General features: G+C 33.4%; 1 protein-coding gene and 1 long non-coding RNA gene across 3 annotated transcripts in view; one reads left to right on the forward strand and one right to left on the reverse strand.

The window, feature by feature from the left end:
- LOC126828409 (uncharacterized) overlaps window positions 1-14,983 on the forward strand; it is a 138,384-nt gene that overhangs the window by 28,962 nt on the left and 94,439 nt on the right. The gene's annotated exons all lie outside the window — the stretch shown is intronic.
- Window positions 1-14,983, reverse strand: part of LOC126828358 (leucine-rich repeat neuronal protein 3) — a 60,502-nt gene that overhangs the window by 17,255 nt on the left and 28,264 nt on the right. The window contains exon 1 of one of the 2 annotated variants that reach the window (XM_050558103.2): window positions 2,685-2,826. The exons of the other annotated variant lie outside the window; for it this stretch is intronic. The gene's annotated coding sequence lies outside the window, so the exon portion shown is untranslated. Of the gene's footprint in view, window positions 1-2,684; window positions 2,827-14,983 lie in introns of those variants that run through there. 2 annotated transcript variants of the gene reach the window in all.

A 14,983-nucleotide genomic window follows, 5' to 3' on the forward strand; every position in this document is an offset into this window, starting at 1 on the left:
GCTAGCTTTGAAATTAGTCTGTCATTCGAATTAGTTATTCAATATTAGGATTTACATCACAATTCTGCAGTCCGGAATGCCATAAGAGCTGAGCGAAAAATGTGAGAAATATGCCGTAGTTAATTATATATTTATCTCCATTTCGAATTTATTGTATTACGACTCAAAATTTTAAAGGTCAGTGTGTTTTCTATAGAGCATGTGGTAATAATTGTGAGCTAATGGAATGATTTTTCTACGGCCAATTTAGCTCTTTTATTTGTCTTGAACCAAGTAAGAAATTTGATGAGGAAAGCTATTAAGATAGCCAAAAGGGAATATTTCATTAATAAATAATTATAATAAACCCTACAAATATTTTATTTCTTAGTCCAATATATAATTTTTTGTGTACACCATGCTGCCATGTGAATTCATGGGGATACGGTCAAAACCCCCTCCGGTCAAAACCCCCCTAAGTCAGAACCCCCTCTGGTCAAACCCCCCCATTTTTATATTATATAATATTAAAATCATTTCAAAATTATGTTTTTGTGGTTTGTGAAGTGAAGTACACAACAAAATCGATTATTTTTATATTTTATTTGCAATTATATGGGTGAAATTATTTCCATTGGATGGTGTGCCCAATACCTTTTATGGTTTGCACACAAGTTGTAAAGTCTTTCTTGTGGATCTCCTGTTGTTTTTTGGTGGTTGTCCGCGTGAGTATTGCAGGAGTGCAGTCTTGATATTGCTGTGATCCAGATGGAGATGTTCGAGAGCCCGCCAGATTGTGGGGTCTGATATTCCCAGCAGGGAACTGAACGCCCTGTTCCAAGACTCGCATAGATTGTTAGTGCGAGACCCACCACCAAGTGTTGTCAGATGAACGTTCCAGAGTTCTGCTGGGAATAGGGTTTGGTATAGGAGATTTTAAATTGTAGCGCCATGACTTCAGTTGAGATTGATCAGATAATTGCTTTTCACTTGAATGATTACAATAACTGAGGCTATGTTATTCCTAGTAAAAAGCAGATTATGTTATGTTAATTGTGTGGTCAATTGTCTTAGTTGGTTATCATATTTTTTTTTTTAAATAATAATATTTTATTTTTCAGATATTTATTTTTAAATAATAATAAATAAAGGAAATAAATTAATAAAAAAATAAATAAATAAAAAAGGGGGGTTTTGTCTGTTTTTAATTTAAGTCCAAGGGGGTTATGACCTAGGGGGTTTTGACCAAGGGGGTTTTGAACTAGCGGGTTTTGACCAGAGGGGTTTTGACATGGACCCGAATTCATGATACCCTACCAGTTTTTACCAATATTATTAATTCTTGTATATCATCCTCTACTATGTCCAAGGTTTTCAAACAAGCTTATGTTACTTCTTTAATTAAAAAGTCTACACTGGATCCTAATAACAGAACACAATTTTTATGGGAAACAATCACTGGTTTTATTCTAAAAGCACAACGTTTCGACAAGTATCCTCTTATCGTTATCAAGCACAATGACATTTAGAAAACTTGGGTTTGATATATAAGAGTTCATGATGAAGCCATTTACAAAAATTAAATAATAACATTAAGAAGTAAAAGATTAAGCAAAAACAACACAATATAATAGACCCACGGATCCTAATGTTTTTAAAAATTACAGACCTGTTTCTAACTTAAGTTTTATTTCTAAAATATTACAGACCTGTCTCTAACTTAAGTTTTATTTCTAAAATATTAGAGAAATGTATTGCTTCTCAGATAAAGGTCAATCTAGATGATAACTGTTTGTATGAACCATTTCAAAGTGCTTATAAACAATTTCACAGTACCGAAACAGCTTTAACCTGGGTTTCAAATGATATTTTAATGGAAATTGTTAATAGAAAATGTACATTTTTAATTTTATTAGATTTATCTGCTGCTTTCAACACAGTGGACCCTTCCATTCTTCTACGTAGACTTCAATTTAAATTCAGTATTTGTGGCTCTGCATTAAATCTTTTAGAAAGCTATCTTGTGGGTAGAAAACAGTGTATTTTAGTTAATTGTAAATCGTCGTCTGAATCTGTTTTGTCATCTGGGGTTCACCATTAGGTGATATTGTCAGAAAATATGGTCTCAGCTTTCATTTGTACACTGATGATACTCAATTATATATTTCATTTACACCTAATTGTCCATCTTTTTTCAATTTATCAAAATTGCAACTTGAGAACTGTATTAGTGAAATTAGAAAATGGATGTCAAAGAACTTTCTAAAATTGAATGATGATAAAACCGAATATTTGTTATTCTCAAGGCATCAATTAAGTAAATTTGCACATGATATATTTTCATCTTATTCTGCTCTTAATATTGGCGCAATCTTTGATAGTTTTATGCTTATGGGAGCTCAAGTAAAGAATATTTGTAAATTGTGCTATTTTAATATCACAAATATAGGTAAAATACGTAAATGTGTAACTGTAGAGGCAACTAAGTCACTTGTTGATTCTCTGGTCACTTCTCGATTAGATAACTTTAATTCACTTTTGGTTGGTTTACCTTTAAAGCTTATAGATAAATTACAAAAAGTACAGAATACTGCAGCTAGACTTGTTACTTTAACTAAGAAATGTGACCACATAACTCCTGTTTTATATAATTTACACTGGTTACCTGTTAAATATTGAATTGATTTTAAGATTTTATTACTTACTTTTAAATGTTTGAATAATTTAGCTCCTGTTTACCTCTCAGATCTTTTAGAACTTTATACACCTGGCCGAACATTACATACATCAGATAAACTACTTTTAAAGCCCCAAACTGTTCAACTAGTCTCTTTTAGTTATCAAGCACCTGTTTTATGGAATAATCTACCATTTAGTTTATGATGTTGCACATCTCTATATTCTTTTAAAAAAACAACTTAAAACACATTTATTTAATCAGGCTTTTAACTGACTCTGTTTACAATCGTTAACATGTCCATTATCTTGTTGTTTATTTATGATTACATTGTCACTTTGTAAAGTGCCCCTGAACATGTTATATGAAAGGGCGCACGATATGCTGTAATAATAGATAAAAAAACATGAAATATGAATTAATTTGCAAAGTTTTCGTGCTTTTTCAAAAATGATCGACAATGAAAATTTTGAATTGGAATCGCTGCTTGTATAGCTTTGTGGCAACATTTGATCATGATTTAACTAAACATATTTGAATGACTTAACATTAAAGCCAAGGATATGTAACTTCTTAATTCTGTTTTAAAACAGTAGCATTGAGAAAAATGATAATTTAAGGGCAAGGTAAAGTGACACCATCTTGTTGCATAGTAGTCTCAACACCAACAAGGCTGAAGATATTTTTTCCCAACACAGAATAGTGGCCCTTGGATACAAACGTCCAAAATAAACTCTATTACTCACAATACACTATTTCACTGTCAATACCCCTTAAATTCGTACATTCCCGTCTTATGACTTAAACGAAAATTACAGTTTAATCACTTTCTTGTCCAATCGTGGTTACACCTACAGACAAAACGATAAAACTTGGGGACAGCTATTATCTCTCTTTTTATGCTCTGATCTGTGTTGTACAGTAGTCGAGTCTTAGATTTTCGAGTTGCTTCCCTATTTCTTTGTAGTGTGAGATTTCCATGTCTTGATACCATGTGGTTTGGATCTGCCATTTTCTTTTTCAATCTTGAAAATGACCCTTCATATCTTTAGACAAGTGATGCGAATAATCGTTAAACTGACAACGCTTAGCGGAACATTGTATATATATGCAAAGGTTTCATTTACATCACCATACATACAATTATGTTGTATTCCCTTTAGTAATAACACATTTCGCCATTGTATAAATGCAAACAATGTTTCATAGGTAGCCTTCGTGTCCGAATATCTGGTATGTCCTTGACCTTATGCTAATATCAATGAGCAAAGTGTTAATTTTAAAAACAAATTTTTCATTTTTTAATTGAAACAACTGCAGAATATGATTAATTCATATCAAAATACAAATGAGTTGTCATTTACGGGATTTGATAATATTAAAACAATAAGTCAGGCATGAACTCATTGATGCGAGCAACACTTCCTTTGAGCGGTAATTCGACACAGAAAGGTAAATAAAAATGCAGTAAATACTCTTTGACTAATACTATCACAGTTATCCTTACATCAGGTGGTAAATCGTTATATTATAGACTATTGTGCTTCATTTGCTAAACTGTCACATCTTTTAATATCAAAATTATTCATATTGACCGTTCTGTAAATCGATGACAACAGAACTGTCAAAATCTAAGCTATCATGGCTGCCGTTGTCAAGTGTTGGTAAATGTTAGCAAAAAGGCTTGTTTCTAACTTTTGGATAGATTATTATTCATTTATGTTAGAATAATAATCATTTTGAGGGTCTGATATAGAATTTATTACCTAGATATAATTTTTGTGGGGCAAATTCATTTCTATGGAGTACCATTTGAAACACATATTTTCTAATCAATCATTCAGCCCAATCTGATTAAAACACAGATCCAATTTCGTTTCGTTTTTATAGTTCAAAATTTCGATTTTACTTGTCTTTACTAGACTTTGATCTGGAAGCGTTGTTATTTAACTCGTGTTCTGCTTGAAATGAGGGGTCAGCCAATCAAATGGTCTGTCGAAACAAGCATTTGACCTTTTTTGCGCGGAACTGTGGGTAGACATTGGCGGCAATAGAAATCAAAACAAAGCAAAAGTAGATAAAAAATACATGGCTGTCGCTAATTGGTTAATCGAATGACTGACGTAATCGGGTCAAATGTTGCTTGCTTGGTACCTGACGTCATAGAACGTGAACTCCCACTATAACTTGTTAGATCTACATGTAGTGTGGGCCATCGAAAATATAAAAAACCAAACGAAATGTAGATCTATATTTTAATTAGATTGTCATTCAGCCGGACCTTTTCATATTCAATAGTGGACTATTAGTGTACAATCTAAGATTAAACAATGTGTTGAGTGTGAATAAATATTGAATAAAATTTTTAACAAATTATTTTACTGTAAAACTAAGTAAAAATGTTCATCCTTTAATTGTCAGTACATCTTTATGCTTCCTGGCACAAAGTTTCAAGGGGTGAATTAAGAGGTAATACAAATGATAACAATGTGTATTCATTATAAAAAAATTGCTGAAAACCAAAAGCAGTTTCAAGGAAATTGTGATGCAGTATTTACCATTCTCGAAACATTTAATCCAAATGATGTTTATGATGGTACTCCATACAAAAAGTCTGAAAGTAGTCCCTTGAAAAAAATGGAGGATATTTGAAAAATAAAAGTTTAAGAGGGTATCTGCGAGAAGACCATGCAAAAATCGTAAAAGGTGCTAAGATGGGGGTCGGAAGTTTATGATCAAACTTATGGTATGGCACCCCCTAGGTGCAAGAGGTGACATGCAGTTTTCACATGTGTATTTATCACCCTTTTTAAGCACCGATTGCATTCTATGGTGCAATAGCAACCTTCTAATTTTGACCCTGTCTGATAAAGCGGGTAGTCAACTTCCAACCAAGCACTAATTTGAAAAAAAAATCAATACATACTGATTTTGTGTGGACTTGTTTTAGGGTACCATATTCACATCGTCTTTATAGTACAGAAAAAGATACACTGTAACTTTTTCTTTCATGGTCGCAAGTAGAATTTCTTTTGTTGGTTTTGAAGTGCTAAGATATAGTATCCATAGGTGTGAAAAAAAATGAGCGGAATGCAACATACTTAAAATATACAGCTTATTGAAAAGTGCTAAAAATAAGCTTTTCTGATACATTTTTTGCAAATTTAATTAGAGAAATAAAAATTTTGACTTTTATACGTTTTTATCATACCCATAGCCATCATTTGTACCATGTTGTACTGTTTATAAGTGTGTATTTGTATTTATTGTATATTTGGTATTGTCGTATAGTCCCTTTAACATATTTGTTGTATTGTCTCTTTAAGATTTCATTTTCCAACAGGTTACCGAAAATGGCTACAAAATCTTTAATTTCAGAGCATGTTTCCACTATTCATTTTGGGACACATCCACTGATTTCTACAATAGAGAAATGTGGAAGCTTAAATATTTACGGCAACGAAGCCTTGCGTCGAAGTGGGCGACGTTGAACAGTGTAGTATGGTAGCTACGGCTCTCGGGCACCGTCAAGTGCACCTTCAGGGCCGGAATTAGAATAAGAGAGGCCCTAGGCAAACCCCCTGAACAGGGCCCACAACATGGACCTTGGGGCCCTGGGACAAGCAACTTGGTGACAGGGTGGATCGGGGGAAGTCATGCGGTTGGTGATTTGAATCTCACTTTTAGGTGAATTTTTCATTTTTGTGTGGATAATGCCTATTTGAGAGTAATGTATATGTTTGTTAAGATTGAGCACAACTGGACAACTGCGGAAGCTAATTCCCGTCTGCGCCAGATGAGCCATGAACGATTACAGGCCTTTGAAAGTATTTTTTTTTCAATACATTTTTATAAAACAGATACTAATGTATTTTAGGGCTGGTAGTAAACACCATATGAATGAAAAGGAAAATAAATTGTTAGGTTTTTTTTTATCTACTACGGTTAATTATCTCCAAAATAGGGAAATTACAGGATAATTTCATGGGTTATTGTTTCCTTTACATAGTTTTTGTCAAGTTGATTCCGGTCATTTTTATTTTTTGTATCAAATGTTGGGATGTTGCTTGTTCACATGAGCATAAATTTTTTAAACCCACCCCAGGAAAGAAGTAGCTATAGGGCATCAAACTTTGGGTGACGAAAAATGGGGAATTTAGACAGGCTTTGATATCCAGTATGTATACAGATCTCGTTCGCCAGAATCGTCTAAAGTTAATTTTGTGGTAACAGCAGTGAGTCATCTACAAACTGTGTGAGTTTGGTCTCACTGCTATGTATAGTAAAGGTGTAAGGACTTGCCAAAGTTGGTATTTGAGAACAGACAGATTTGGGCAATTTCACCATATGAAAAATATTTTTTCAATTTTCTCAGTCAGGAATTGAAAGATTTATCTGATATTGCACATTTATGTGTTTTGGGACTATCCCAACTTATAAACCAAATTTGGTCAAAATCTGTGATTGAAGCCTTAGCACCTTCTGCATGGTTTTCTCGTAGACACGCTCTTAATTATATGGACATGGTGTGCTAAAACAAAGATAGTTTTCAAAATTTGAAGTCTTGATGGTTGTAGTGTATATATTCAGATATATTCAGGTATATCTGTGAGACTTTGTGATTTCCCATGTTGAGTTGTCTACCCTGTAGCTGCACAGTGCTGAATGGTATATTTCCTTCATATTTTCCAAAGTTACAAATTCCAAAGTCATTATTTTTGATTTTCATCCATTTTTTATTGTTCAGTATCATCTCAAGAACGTCTAGACACCAAAATAAAGGCACTAAAGGTGTTGTGAATGATTTTTTGAGGCCCCCTATTTCAGGTGTTGTGACAATTTTTGTCACTTTACCTTGCCCTTAATTTTAATTATATATTTCACAATTCATGCCTTTCTTAAATCAAGCAGTAAAGGCACTGAACTCATGACTAAAATGTTTGAATCAAGGCGTGGGTCGAGAAGAATCACAGCAGGAATTTTAAGGACAGGTTCCCACTTGTCAGGGTTGGCACCTGTAGGGCTGACGAGGAAAGTCTTGCCATAAAAGGACCCTTGGCTGTTGGCATAGGAGGATGTTTCAATGATCAAAGTAATAGTACTGTAAAAAATACGCTGAATTCCATTTGTTTCCTTTCCTTTCAAAGGCTGGTATGACAGTGACAAATATCTTTAAAATTTGATGTTCTTGTACGATTTTATGGTCAAATTCATTGAATACATTTGTTATGTGTGCATGGTTAATATTGTGATAAATTTTCTAATTTAATGTGGCCTAGAGTATTAATAATAACACTGTCAGGTCTGTTTATTGATGCTAACTACAAGCTATGATGGTTAGAGGCAGTATTTATTGATAAAACATTTAGCTGAATTACTGCTCTCTTTGATCAACCCATCCAAGCCAAATATCAGCCCTTAATTAGATCATTAGATCTGATCGTATGCAATCACAATGCTGTATTTATTTGATAAATATTCTTCTTTATTCTCTCTGTTTTGAACTGTACTGATTCCACTCCATAACAAAATCTCAAGTGGAATAAGTATTCTTATATCATAAATCAATTAAAGTTATTGATTCTATTAATATTTCACATATGTATTTTTTGGACTTGAAGATCAATTTTTGTGAACCATTTTATTCTTAATGAAGCAAAATAAATATTGGTAATGTTTTGTTTTTTTTAAAAAATAAAAGTTGACTGTAAATTCAATTACCATTTAATTAATATTGTATTTTTGTATTTTGTTTTATGCTTCTGTTTTTCTACACTACTTAAACATACATTATGCAAGAGCTAAATCTGTCCATTGCAGGTCTTTCTTTAGGCCTGAAATGTTATCTAAATTATTAATTAGACATTAATTAACCTATCCAGACCATAATCAACTCTAAATGGCATCTCTAGCCTGCAATCTGCATAACTTTCCTTCCAATTTAACGATTAAATGGATAATCGAGACTATGTGTTTATTGAACTGACTTTAGTAATGATGATCAAGGCTAGGCGGAAATTCAATCGCTTTGTTCTCGGTTCATAGTGGATCAATTTGAATGAAATTTTCAGCAAATTGCCTTTACATTATCTAGTTTTTATCTATTATAGTGAGAACTGCCAACTCGTTATCAAATCTCCCATAATGTATCTTTAAAATCTAACATATCGAGAGCAGTTAAATAGAATTACATTGAATTAAATCAAATCAAGTCAAATTTACTTTAGATTAATAGCATTAGACATAAGAATTAACTTAACATTATTAATATTATATAAAACAGGGTTTAGTTCTCAGTGCAAGAAAGTTTTACAAAATATATCTGTTTTTAGTGTAACTTTGTTTTCTGTACATTTACTAATGTTTGATTAATATTTCCATTACTGGTAACAAATGTGTTTCTGCAAATTACATTACACTGTACTTGATAACATGTAAATACCAGTTTTTTCCAAAAGCTCCAAACACTTCTTTTAAGTTATTCAACAAGGAACCTAAGTGATTCAATAGAATAGAAGTACAGCTACAGATCTAATCTTTTAGCATGACATCATCAAAACAAAATATTTGATTAGATCTGTGATGACAAATTATAGTTTAGTAATATTCGATTGGTTTCTATCGTTATGAATAGCAATAAAACTGAGTGCTTTTATCTCCTATGACAGGGCATTATATTACCTTCTTTGATAAATTATTACGCCAAAAGGTTTTTGTGGTAGTTTTATGATAAAATATTAAATAAAAGAATCTAGTTTTTAGTAGTTGTATCAGCTTATTTGTGTAAGATAATGTAATGTAATTGAAGTTCCTGTTGCATATGAATTATAAATGTACGCAAAATATTCTGATTCACTGTACGCAAAATATTCTGATTCTACTGACTTACATTTTTAGACTTTCAAAGGCACTTTCACAAAGCCAGAGTTATTTAGAAATGTTAATTATGGTTTTATATACAATTTTCATTATCTAACAAAAATACAAGGGAAAAGAAACGATAATACATTTACCCATGATGTTAGAAACTATTTTGATGTTTATTGCGCTATCTCTGAGAAAATATTAAAATAATATTAGACCTGTTGTCTGACATTTTAAATGTGGTAAATATATTCACCAGTAATGGTGTCATTACAGATATGTTTTAATAAATCAATGGGTTAATTCTGTGTGGAAGACTATATGGAAATACTAGCGTTCTGTTTCCACATTATTCCCCAAGTGCCAGGATAACCGTGTCTGATATGTACGTTTGTGATTTTTGCGTATTGTGTCTTGTCCGTAGATTTGTTTTATGTAATTGTGTGTGGTGCAGTCCCCCTGCACTTACTATTCTAGTGGTAAGTGATCGTCAAGATTGTCACGTCACTCATGAATCAAAATCAAACAGTGGAATTCCTTAAATGAGTTATGGCCCTCTTATGCAAATCTAGCAATTACTACAAAACAACTATATCTATGCTTTTTTTATCGACAGGGGTATGTTGAGCCTCACCTAGAAAATTGAGAAAATTAGATGGCCGCAAACACGTTTTCCTGCCATTCCGTCACATGAGTACAGCAATAAGAAAGTGGTCCTAAATACCCTTTTTTTATGTAGCTTTGCAGTCGATACCCTATTCTGTGCCCGTCTGAATTCCAAATTTTGAAAGAGAGGGAGGCAGAAATGAAACGGCATGGCAACACGGCCTAAAAGGGGGGGGGGGCTACTCCCTCAGAAAATTTAGAAAATTATTGTTTTCCTGTCATCCGACCTGTGAGTATAGCAAGTAGAAAGTAGTCCAATATAGCCTTATTTATGTAGCTTTGCAACTGAAATCCCATGCTTTTTTTTTTTTTATATAAACAATATTTTAAATATATGTAAATACATATATGATGAGACGGATGGCAATGTACAATATATATTATAGGTTACATCATCACATAAATTTAAAACTAATATTGTAAATTAAAACAATTAATAAGCAAGATTAAAATCTGTTTGACATGTCAATAAACTTGTGGACTTAATTAAAAATATTGTTGTTTACATCTGTACAGTGTTTTGTGGACCCGAACAAGAGATAGTTAATGTTTTTATGATCGTGTTGTAATTTGTCTATGGTTTCCTTTCGTGCATTTGAATGTAAGAAGCATTGCGAGAGGTAGTGATGAGGATCTTCAAAAATGTGACCACTGAGGCATGCGGGGCTGTCAGCAACGTGTCTGAGGTATTTGTGGCCCAGTAGGTCAGAACATCAGAGTTTAAGTTTACAATGGATTATCTGGAGTTTCCGCTGACCGTTGTAGTAAAAGGATGGAATTTTTATATCTGATTTGGAGAAATGGTCAGAGAATATTTTAAGAGTTCTTGAGTTTCTTGCAGAGAGGCTGAGTTTATTCCACTCTCTTATGCTGGATGGAATAAATGATTTAGAAAATATTTCAGTACGACATTGAATTTCTTTAATTTTATCTTCGTTTCGAAATGAATATGTATTTGTTGGTTCCAGATTTATGAGATTCTTAAGATAGGGAGGGGTCAGGTTGTTTATAATTCTGTATAGTAATTTTATTTTGTGTCGATTTCATCGTTCTTTGAGTGGAATAAATCCAGTTTCCGCGTAGAGGGAAGCGTGGCTAGTACCTTTAACCGCCCCATAGTGCATCAAGCTGAAGGAATTCTAGATTATTAGATAAGTAGTCAGTGCACCTGTCCCAGATAACATCGGCATAGTCAAAGTGCGGCTTTGCCCACCTCAACTCAAGATTTCAGGGGTTTGAGGGGGGTGCAAGCAGAAATGAAATGATCAAATGTGTGCCGTCAGCAAATTGAAAGTGGTCAGCTGCTTACGCCTATGTCTGAAGATGTCATATTTTGTGGAATATTTTTCCTTTATAACCTATTTTATGAAGGGATTTAAAAGTGAACTGAGACAGTGTGTCTGTGGATTGAAATTACTGAATACTATAGCAAATAATATTTTCTTTGAAAAACTGGAGCAAACTCAATATGTCTATACATCTGAAAATACACTGTACAAATTGTAACATTTCAAGATATGGCAGTCTCCTTTAAAATAATCAGAAAAAGGAACAATTCTTCAATTGTTTTTGAATGATATTCCAAATCCATTGCCTACAAGAACAAACTGAGGAAAAATGTAATGATTGCCTCTGCTGACTGCTAGTTTAAAGTGAAGGATGCAACATATTGCACCAATTCTTGCTTCTGTTACATGATTGAAGATTCTTGAATTTTATTTTTCTAGAAGTTAAATACCTTAACGATAAACACATTTAAATCATGGAGTTTGTTAATTAAATCATTTTGTGCAATAACACTGATATACATTATTATGATGGAGTTTAAAAGTTTGAAGAAGAGTTTAATTAAGTGTGAAATTGTTTGGCAAGCATTTTCCTAAATAACATTTTGATTTAAGTATTGTGGGGTAAATTAACCAATTTAACAAATTTCAGTAATATATTTTCATGCATTTAATATATTCTAAAATTAACCCACTTTAACCAACAGGCTAGATTTATTGTTAATTTATTTGTCGATGACACACAATGATGGCGGTGTGAAATTGAAAAGGTTATTAATTTAGATACATTTGATTGATTTGAAAAAAATTTTGACCAAAAAGTTTCAAGTAAAAGTATTTTTGATTGTGTATCGTCTTAAGGTTTAGTTTTAAAACCTTTTTTCTGTCATTTGGGGGTTTTCAAGACGAATAGATTTGAAAATATGTTGTTATGGTGCATTGGGCATACTTTGTGGATTTTTGTGCACTTTGGAAAGGGACATTTGTTTATTATAACAGTTACATTGTTATTGCCTGTGCTCTGAAAGATATAAAAATAAGGTTTTTCGATTTAATGTTACAAAAGCTCTAAAACTTTCAATAAATCTTAATTGTGTTACCAGTTCAAGTTTTCTGTAGAAATGAATTCTTCAGGCATGGTTTGAATACTGATTGAAGAATTCATCCGAGAACATTTCTAGGATACACAAGACTGAGAAAAGAACTTCGATTTAATTAAAAATTTTTATTAAGATAACCAGATCCATGGATGTCAGTTGAAAATAGTTAAAATAAAGCACAATGTGTCATAGGTGACCACATTTGTCGGATTGCATAACAACATTATTGATTGGTTAAACCAACAACTCAAGATGTATAGATTAGTTATTGATTGGCCAATTTCTGTTGCATTTCTATAAATGGTTGTAATGACCTGACATAGCTATAAGATGAATGCCACAAAAAAGACCTACGAGTTACCAACAAGTAATGTTTTTTTTTTCTTAAGAACCTATTCACATTGGTCTGATGATTCTCTCTAGAGTAGAACTTCCTTAAAGTAATTCATAGAAACCATGCAAAATTTATCTGAAACATTTCAATGGTCCTCTGTTGACATACTGTCAAATTGGATCGAGTGATCGATGTCACAGCTATTTGAAGAAAAGACACTTTACGATGTCGTTAACAAATAAATTCAAATAAACAAGATAAAATATTTGTGGAATAGAAGAGTCCTTAGGTGGTCGTTGGATTCAATGATGACATCAAATCATCTGAAATTGACATGGGGTGTTAAAGTCAATATGGATCAGGGATGAAATTGCTTCAATTTATGTTTTTAAGGTAATATCACAATCTCATCCCAATAAAGTTAATTACATGATTTTGAAGTGTCTGAATAAGATTGACATGGATATTGGATAAGAAAGTTAGCTGATGGCTACAGGATACCTATACAGACTTTATTTCTTATAACCAGACAAGACTATGAATAATGCAAAAAAAATGTTACCAGTTAAGGTCTGCTACATGTTGTAGATGAAACAATGCAATAAGATGGATAGAAACCTGATCAACCACTGAAACGGCCAATATTTACTATTGAAATTAAACGTTTAATGAATTCAGTGAATTCAGTGATGGAAATGTTTAAACAGGAATGATTATTCATATTTAGAATGCTGTTGGTACAGTATTTGAGTCTTTATCTACAAAGTTCTGGTTCCACAAGTTCCTGATAATAGACAAAGAATAGGAAGAACTATGTTGAAAAGTTCTATTCACACTATAATCCATTAACCTTTTATATGACCATTAAGTTATTAGTTAGAAAAGAAAAAATACTTCAGACCGATGATTTCTAATGATTTCTTGACAGTTTATTATGATGACAGTCTTTTAAATCAAACTTTTATTTTGTTATACGTCCACATTCATAATGTGGACGTATGATGCCGTCGCCCCAGTCTGTGTGTGTGTGTGTCTGTGGGTCACCTACAGGGCGCAATTCTTACTTATACCCTAAGGATGATCCCTATTGTTTTTGGTGCATGCCCGCCCCCCAGGGGCAGAGCCACGCCCATTTTTTGTATTTGTTTGTCGTCTACAGACCGCATTTCTTTACGTATCATTTTGAAACTTTGCATACTTATTCTTTGTACCCTAAGGAACATCCCCATCGTTTGGAGTGCATACCCTACCCCCAGGGGCAAAGCCACGCCCATTTTCTTTTTGTGTGTCTGTGTGTCGCCTACAGGCCACAATTTTTAAGTGATCATCTTGAATCTTTACATACTTATTCCTTATACCCTAAGGATGATCCCTATTGTTTTTGGTGCATGCCCGATCCCGAGGGACAGAGCCACACCCATTTCTTGCATTTGTTTGTTTGTTGTGTACAGGCCACAATTCTTAACACATCATCTCGAAACTTTGCATACTTATTCTTTGTACCCTAAGGAACATCCCTATCATTTGGGGTGCATGCAAACCCGAGGGGCAGAGCCACGCCCATTTTCTTTTTGTGTGTCGCCTACAAGCCACAATTCTTAATCGATCGTCTTGAGAAAAAATTCCATATGAATTCCTTATACCCTAAGGATGATCCCTGTTGTTTTTGGTGCATGCCCGACCCCCAGTGGCAGAGCCACGCTCATTTCTTGTATTCATTGTTTGTCATCTACAGACCGCATTTCTTAACGCATCACCTTGAAACTTTGCATACTTACTTCTATCCTAAGAAACATCCCTATTGTTTGTGGTGAATGCCCAGCTCCCAGGGACAGAGCCACGCCCATTTTCTTTTTGTGTGTCTGTATGTCACTCAGAGCCTGCAATGCTTAACAGATCATCTTGGAAACTTTTTTATACTTGTTCCTTATACCCTAAGACTGACCTCTATTATCTTTGGTGCATGCCCGACCCCCTGGGACAGAGCCACGGCCAAAATGTGTGTGCCTTTTGTGTCGCCTACAGGCCGCAATTCTTAACAGATCCTTTTGAAACTTTGCATACCTATTCCTTATAC

The sequence above is a fragment of the Patella vulgata genome, chromosome 7 (assembly GCF_932274485.2).
Source record: "Patella vulgata chromosome 7, xgPatVulg1.2, whole genome shotgun sequence".
Classification (NCBI taxonomy): domain Eukaryota; kingdom Metazoa; phylum Mollusca; class Gastropoda; family Patellidae; genus Patella; species Patella vulgata.